The sequence below is a fragment of the Stegostoma tigrinum genome, chromosome 4, assembly GCF_030684315.1.
Source record: "Stegostoma tigrinum isolate sSteTig4 chromosome 4, sSteTig4.hap1, whole genome shotgun sequence".
Taxonomy (NCBI): domain Eukaryota; kingdom Metazoa; phylum Chordata; class Chondrichthyes; order Orectolobiformes; family Stegostomatidae; genus Stegostoma; species Stegostoma tigrinum.
In genome coordinates, this window is record NC_081357.1 from 24163294 (window position 1) to 24171359 (window position 8066).

Consider the following 8066-nt stretch of genomic DNA (forward strand, 5'->3'; position numbering starts at 1 on the left):
GCCAGGACAGTCACGTGAGCAGGAGCTGTGACGTCCAGGAAACCGCCTACAGCTCCTAATCTGCATGTGTCTAAAATCAGTCACTGACTCACATTCAACAGCACATTGTTAGGCAGCAGCAAGATTCCCTATCCAACGAGAACGCAAAAGGAACCATTTCTGACCCTCAAATAAATGGATTGGGTTTTTGTTTGGAAAGGTGATAAAGGGGCGTGCACCTTGTAGGTTTTTTTTTCTTTATTCATTCATGGGATGAGGGCATTGCTGACCAGACAGCATTTATTGCCCATCCCTAATTGCCAGGGGGCAGTTCAGAGTCACGGTGCTGTGGGCCTGGAGTCACATGTAGACCAGACCAGGTACGAATGCTAGTTTCTTTCCCTAAAGAACATTAGTGAGCCATATAGGTTTTTCTGTAAATCGACAGTTGATTCATGGTCATTAGAATCTTAATTCCAAATATTTTTTATTGAATTCAAATTCCACCATCTACCGTAGTGGGATTCGAACTTGGATTCTCGGAACATTATCTGGGTCCCTGAATTAACAGTCCAGCGATAATACCACTAGGCCATTGCCGTCCCCATATTTTGCTGTGCCAACATTTACTGTCCATTCGGAGTTGCCCTTGAGAAGGTGGTGGTGAGCCACCCTTCTGAAACGCTGCGATCTATTTGGTGTCAATACATCCACAGTGATGTTCAGGAGGAAATTCCAGGATTTTGATCCAGTTTCAATGAAGGGACAGCAATGTATCTCCAGCTCAGGATGCTACATGGCTTGGATGGGAACCTGCAGATGGTGCTGTTTCCACACAGCCACTATCCTTGTCCTTGTAAACGATAGTGGTTAAAGGGTACTGTCTAAGGAGCCTTGGTGAATTTCTGCAAGGCATCTTGTAAGTGATATAGACTACTGGTACTGCGCGCATTGGTGTTTGGGACAGTGAAGGTTTGTGGATATGGTGCCAATCAAGCAGCAACTCTGTTTTGGAGGATGTCACTTTTCTTGAGGAGAGTTGGAGTTGCGCTCGTCAAGGCAAGTGGGCAGGTATTCAATGTAGTCCTGAACTGTGCCTTGTGGATGGTAGGCAGGTTTGCTGATTCAAGGGAGCTCCTCACTGCAGGACTCTTAGCTTCAGACCTGCATTTGCAGTCGCAGTATTTATGTAACTAGTGCAATTCAGTTTCTGGTCGACTGTAACTCCCAGGATGTTGACAGTAGAGGATTTAGTGATGATAATGCCATTGAATGTCAAGGAGTGACGGCTACATTCTTTGTGGGAGATGGTCATTGCCTTGCACTTCCATGGCACAAATAGTAATCAACGTGTCAGCCCAAGCTTGAATATCATCCAAGTCTTGCTGCATTTGGATACAGACTGCTTCAGTGTCTGAAGAGTTGTGAATGGTGCTCACCATTGTGCAGTGAGCATCCCCACGTCTGACCTTATGATGGAGGGAAAGTCATTGACAAAGGAGCCTAACATGTTTGCGCTGAGAACACTTGCCTGAGGAACTCCTGCAGAGATGTCTGCGAGTTCAGATAACTGACTTCCAACAAACAGAGTCACTCTCTTTTGTACCAGGTACAAAGAACAGTATTGCACAGGAACAGGCCCTCTGGCCTACCTAGCATGCATCAACATTCAAACTCTTTCTAAACTACAAGCCTTTTTGCGTCTGCAATGCCTATACCCTCAACACCCCAATTATTCATATGCTTCTAATTCCCCGATTGCTATTGACTCCAGTTTTGCTCAGGCTCTGAGATGTCAAAGCCAATCACTCACCTCTTTGCCAGTCTAGAGTTCAGCTCTTTTAGTCATATCTGAATCACAGCTGTGAATTAGGTCAGGAGCAGAGTGGCCCTGGTGGAACCGTAACCAACCTCCCAAAAACACCAAGTGCATACTCTTTAATAGCACAGTGGATGACGTGTGAACATGAACTGAACACAAATCATTTATTATCACATGTATTCATTGTAATAATACAGTAAAATGTGTGCACCTTCACCGTACATACATGGCACCATTCACGTTAAATTATAATAAGAAAGAAAAAAAAAACTTGAGTCCTATTTTCCTATCCTCTGCCACACTAAATGATGGCCTAGTGGTATTATCCCTAGACTGTTAATCCAGATAACATTCTGCGATCCAGGTTCAAATCCTGCCACGGCAGATGGTGGGATTTGAATTCAAGAAATATCTGTAATTAAGAATCAAATGATGACTGTGAATCCATTGTCGACTGTCAAGAAATCCCATCTGGTTCACTAATGCCTTCTAGGGAAGGAAGCTGCCATCCTTCCCTGGCCTGGCCTACAGGTGAGTACAAATCCACAGCAATGTGGTTGACTCTGAACCCCCCCTCGAGGCAATTAGGGATGGGAAAATATGCTATCTGGTCAGCGATGCCCTCATCCGTTGAACAGATAAAGGAACAAAAAATGTCCTGCTCTGGGCTTTCCACCCATGTAATTGTCGCCAGCGACCCCCTCTCACCGCCGCTCCGGCCCACGTTGGATCCACCATCACTGCAAGACACAACCTGCATGTTCAGCTCCTGCCACATGGCTCCTGGTCATGACCCGGCTCCTTCCTGATTCCTTAAGTAGGTAGTTAAAAGGGGTGGGGGGGCATGATAGAATTACAACAGAAGGAGTCAGAAGGGAGGAAAAAAACAAACAGAAGTCTTTCTGGGGTAGGTGGGACCTCTACAAGCAAGAGGGTCTTCACCGAAACCATAGATATCTTGGTGGTGGTGGGGGGGGGGGGGGGGGGGGGGGGGGGGGGAGAGAAGAGATAAATTTGCTAAGGCTATTCGGGTGGGTTTAAACTAATTCAGCAGGGGGATGGGAACCAAAACTGTAGTTCGAGTACAGAAAAGGTTGAGTAGGGCGGTCCGAAATAAAGTTTCAGGGACACAAGATGGCACCGGCAAGCAAGAAGTTGGTTTGAAGCATGTCTACTTCAATGCCAGGAGCGTCCGGAACAAGGTGGGTGAACTTGCAGCATGGGTTGGTACCTGGGACTTCGATGTTGTGGCCATTTCGGAGACATGGATAGAGCAGGGACAGGAATGGTTGTTGCAGGTTCCGGGATTTAGATGTTTCAGTAAGAACAGAGAAGATGGTAAAAGGGGCGGAGGTGTGGCATTGTTGGTCAAGGACAGTATTACAGTTGCAGAAAGGATGTTTGGGGACTCATCAACTGAGGTAGTATGGGCTGAGGTTAGAAACAGGAAAGGAGAGGTCACCCTGTTGGGAGTTTTCTATAGGCCTCAGAACAATTCCAGAGATGTAGAGGAAAGGATAGCAAAGATGATTCTTGATAGGAGTGAGAGAGACAGGGTAGTTGTCATGAGGGACTTCAACTTTCCAAATATTGACTGGGAACACTATAGTTCCAGTACAATAGATGGGTCAGTTTTTGTCCAGTGTGTGCAGGAGGGCTTCCTGACCCAGTATGTAGACAGGCCAACAAGGGGCAAAGCCACATTATATTTGGTACTGGGTAATGAGCCTGGCCAGGTGTTAGATTTGGAAGTAGGTGAGCACTTTGGTGATAGCGATCACAATTCTGTTGTTTACTTTAGTGATGGAAAGGGCTAGGCGTATACCATTGGGCAAGAGTTATAGCTGGGGGAAAGGCAATTACGATGAGATTAGGCAAGATTTAGGGAGCATAGGATGGGGAAGGAAACTGCAGGGGATGGGCACATTAGAAATGTGGAGCTTATTCAAGGAAAAGCTCCTGTGTGTCCTAGATAAGTATGTACCTGTCAGGCAGGGAGGAAGCTGTAGAGCGCGGGAGCCGCGGTTTACGAAGGAGGTGGAATCTCTGGTCAAGAGGAAGAAGAAGGCTTATGTTAGGATGAGATGTGAAGGCTCAGTTCGGGCGCTTGAGGGCTATGAGGTAGCCAGAAAAGACCTAAAGAAAGAGAGAGTTCAGAAGAGCCAGGAGGAGACATGAGAAGTTGTTGGCGGATAGGATCAGGGTAAACCCTAAGGCTTTCTATAGGTATTTAAGGAATAAAAGAATGACGAAAGTAAGATTAGGATCAATCAAGGATAGTAGTGGGAAGTTGTGTGTGGAATCAGAGGAGATAGGGGAAGCACTAAATGAATATTTTTCAGCAGTATTCACTCAAGAAAACGGCAATGTTGTCGAGGAGAATACTGAGATACAGGCTACTAGACTAGGTGGGATTGAGGTTCACAAGGAAGAGGTATTAGAAATCCTACAGAGGGTGAAGATAGATAAGTCCCCTGGGACTGATGGTATTTAAACTCGGATCCTTTGGGAAGCCAGGCAGGAGATTGCCGAGCCTTTCGCATTGATCTTTAACTCGTCACTGTCTACAGGAATAGTGCCAGATGACTGGAGGATAGCAAATGTGGTTCCCCTGTTCAAGAAGGGGAGTAGAGACAACTCTGGTAATTATAGACCAGTGAGCCGTACCTCAGTTGTTGGTAAAGTGTTGGAAAAGGTTATAAGGGATAGGATTTATAATCATCTAGAAAAGAATAAATTGATTGGGGATAGTCAGCACGGTTTTGTGAAGGGAAGGTCGTGCCTCACAAACCTTATTGAGTTCTTTGAGAAGGTGACCAAACAGGTAGATGAGAGTAAACCGGTTGATGTGGTGTATATGGATTTCAGCAAGGCATTCGATAGGGTTCCCCACAGTAGGCTATTGTACAAAATGCGGAGGAATGGAATTGTGGGAGATATAGCAGTTTGGATCGGAAATTGGCTTGCTGAAAGAAGACAGAGTGGTAGTTGATGGGAAATGTTCATCCTGGAGACCAGTTACTAGTAGTGTACCGCAAGGGTCGGTGTTGGGTCCACTGCTGTTTGTCATTTTTATAAATGACCTGGATGAGGGCGTAGAAGGATGGGTTAGTAAATTTGCAGACGACATTAAGGTCGGTGGAGCTGTGGATAGTGACGAAGGATGCTGTAGGTTGCAGAGAGACAGAGATAAGCTGCAGAGCTGGGCTGAGAGGTGGCAAATGGAGTTTAATGCAGACAAGTGTGAGGTGATGCACTTTGGTAGGAGTAACTGGAAGGCAAAGTACTGGGCTAATGGTAAGATTCTTAGTAGTGTAGTTCAGCAGAGAGATCTCGGTGTCCATGTACACAGATCCTTGAAAGTTGCCACCCAGGTTGACAGGGCTGTTAAGGCATACAATGTTTTAGCTTTTATTAATAGAGGGATCAAGTTCTGGAACCAAGAGGTTATGGTGAAGCTGTACAAAACTCTGGTGTGGCCGCACTTGGAGTATTGCGTACAGTTCTGGTCACCGCGTTATAAGAAGGATGTGGAAGCTTTGGAAAGGGTGCAGAGGAGATTTACTCGGATGTTGCCTGGTATGGAGGGAAGGTCTTACAAGGAAAGACTGAGGGACTTGAGGCTGTTTTCGTTACAGAGAAGAAGGTTGAGAGGTGACTTAATTGAAACATATAAGATAATCAGAGGGTTAGATAGGCTGGATAGGGAGAGCCTTTTTCCTAGGATGGTGACGGCGAGCACGAGGGGGCATAGCTTTAAATTGAGGGGTGAAAGATATAGGACAGATGTCAGAGGTAGTTTCTTTACTCAGAGAGTAGTAAGGGAATGGAACGCTTTGCCTGCAACAGTAGTAGATTCGCCAACTTTAGGCACATTTAAGTAGGACGTACATGGAATAGTGTAGGTTAGATGGGCTTCAGATTGGTATGACAGGTCGGAACAACATAGAGAGCCGAAGGGCCTGTACTGTGCTGTAATGTTCTATATATGTTCTATGTAAGGAACAAGGAAGAGAAAAAGGGAACTGGTGAGCAGAGTGGAGGTCCGAATGTAGCGACTTACCTGTCACCATCTGGCCAACGCCACCTTCCATCATTTTACCAATGACTGAAAGTAGACTAAATGGGGCAGTAATCGGGCCTGCTTTGTGTACAGGACATACCTGGGCAATTTTCCACATTGCTGAGTAGATGTCAGTGTCCTAACTGTACTGGAACAAAGGTGCAACAAGTTCTGGAGCATAAGTCTTCAGTACTACTATCAGAATGTTGTCAGGGCCTTTAGACTTTCAGCATCCATTTCCTTCAGCTGTTTATGGATATCACATGCAGTAAATCAAACTGGCTGAGGACTGGTGTCTGTATTGCTGGGAACCTCCAGATGGATCATGCACTCAACTACGCAGGCTGAGGATTGTTGTGAATGCTTCACACTCATCTTTTGCTGGGATGTGCTCGCCTTCCCGCATACTGAGTATAGAGATATTTGTGGAGTGTCCTCCTCCCCCAGTGAGCTGTTTAGTTGTCAACCAACATCCCTGGTTGGGAAAGGAAACTCCTCAGATAGGAGAGACCAGTTGCTTCTCTGTGGGGCTGGCGGAGCATTTCTGCTCATCTTGGCCACAAGAAAAATGAAATTAGAAAACAGAGTCACGGACTTTGAGTTTTTTTCTGGCCAGCTCCTCCTACCATCTGGTTAAAAATGGTTGTCAAGTCTGAATGAAGGAGCTCACCTCACACATTAAAAGGAGGATCCTGCCATCTCACGAAAGGAAATGGTGAGCCTGTGGAATTTGCTACAAAAGAAAGCAATCAAAGCCAAAACATTATATGATTTCAAGGAGAAACTGAAAATGCTGGAATCAGAGTTAGTTTGGACCTGGAGGAACACAGCGGGTCAGGCAGCATCAGAGGAGCAGGAAAATCAACGTTTTAGGTTGAGAACCTTCATCAGGGCTGAGCTGATGAAGGGTTACGACCCAAAACATTGACTTGCCTGCTCTTCCGATGATGCCTGTCCTGCAGAGTTCTTCCAGCTCCACTGCACTGAATATGATTTCAAGGGGTTGCATATAGATTAGATAAGATTACGTACTGTGTGGAATCAGGCCCTTCAGCCCAACAAGTCCACACCGCCCCTTGAAGCATCCCACCTAGACCCAACCCACACACCCCTGAACACTACGGGCAATTTAGCATGGCCGATCCACCTAGCCTGCACATCTTTGGACTGTGGGAGGAAACCCACCCAGACATGGGGAGAATGTGCAAACTCCACACAGACACTTACCAGAGGCTGGAGTCAAACCCGAGTCGCTGGTGCTGTGAGGCTGCAATGCTAACCATGTGCCACCCTGCCACCCCTCATATAGCACTTGGGGCTAAGAGGGATCAAAGTATATGAGGGGAAAAGAGGGAATAGGCTATTAAGTTGGATGATCATCCAAGCTTATAAATGAATATAGGAAAAGGTTCAAAAGGGCCAAAGGGCCTACTCCTGCACCTATTTTCCATACTTGTGTTTCTGGCAAGTGTACCTCTTACTCAGTCCAAAGAGGAGGATAAAGAAAACTAACCTGTGAAAAGGTTAAAATAGTATCAGAGATAATGGGAACTGCAGATGCTGGAGATTCCAAGATAATAAAATGTGAGGCTGGATGAACACAGCAGGCCAAGCAGCATCTCAGGAGCACAAAAGCTGACGTTTCGGGCCTAGACCCTTCATCAGAGAGGGGGATGGGGGGAGGGAACTGGAATAAATAGGGAGAGAGGGGGAGGCGGACCGAAGATGGAGAGTAAAGAAGATAGGTGGAGAGGGTGTAGGTGGGGAGGTAGGGAGGGGATAGGTCAGTCCAGGGAAGACGGACAGGTCAAGGAGGTGGGATGAGGTTAGTAGGTAGCTGGGGGTGCGGCTTGGGGTGGGAGGAAGGGATGGGTGAGAGGAAGAACCGGTTAGGGAGGCAGAGACAGGTTGGACTGGTTTTGGGATGCAGTGGGTGGGGGGGAAGAGCTGGGCTGGTTGTGTGGTGCAGTGGGGGGAGGGGATGAACTGGGCTGGTTTAGGGATGCAGTGGGGGAAGGGGAGATTTTGAAACTGGTGAAGTCCACATTGATACCATATGGCTGCAGGGTTCCCAGGCGGAATATGAGTTGCTGTTCCTGCAACCTTCGGGTGGCATCATTGTGGCAGTGCAGGAGGCCCATGATGGACATGTCATCAAGAGAATGGGAGGGGGAGTGGAAATGGTTTGCGACTGGGAGGTGC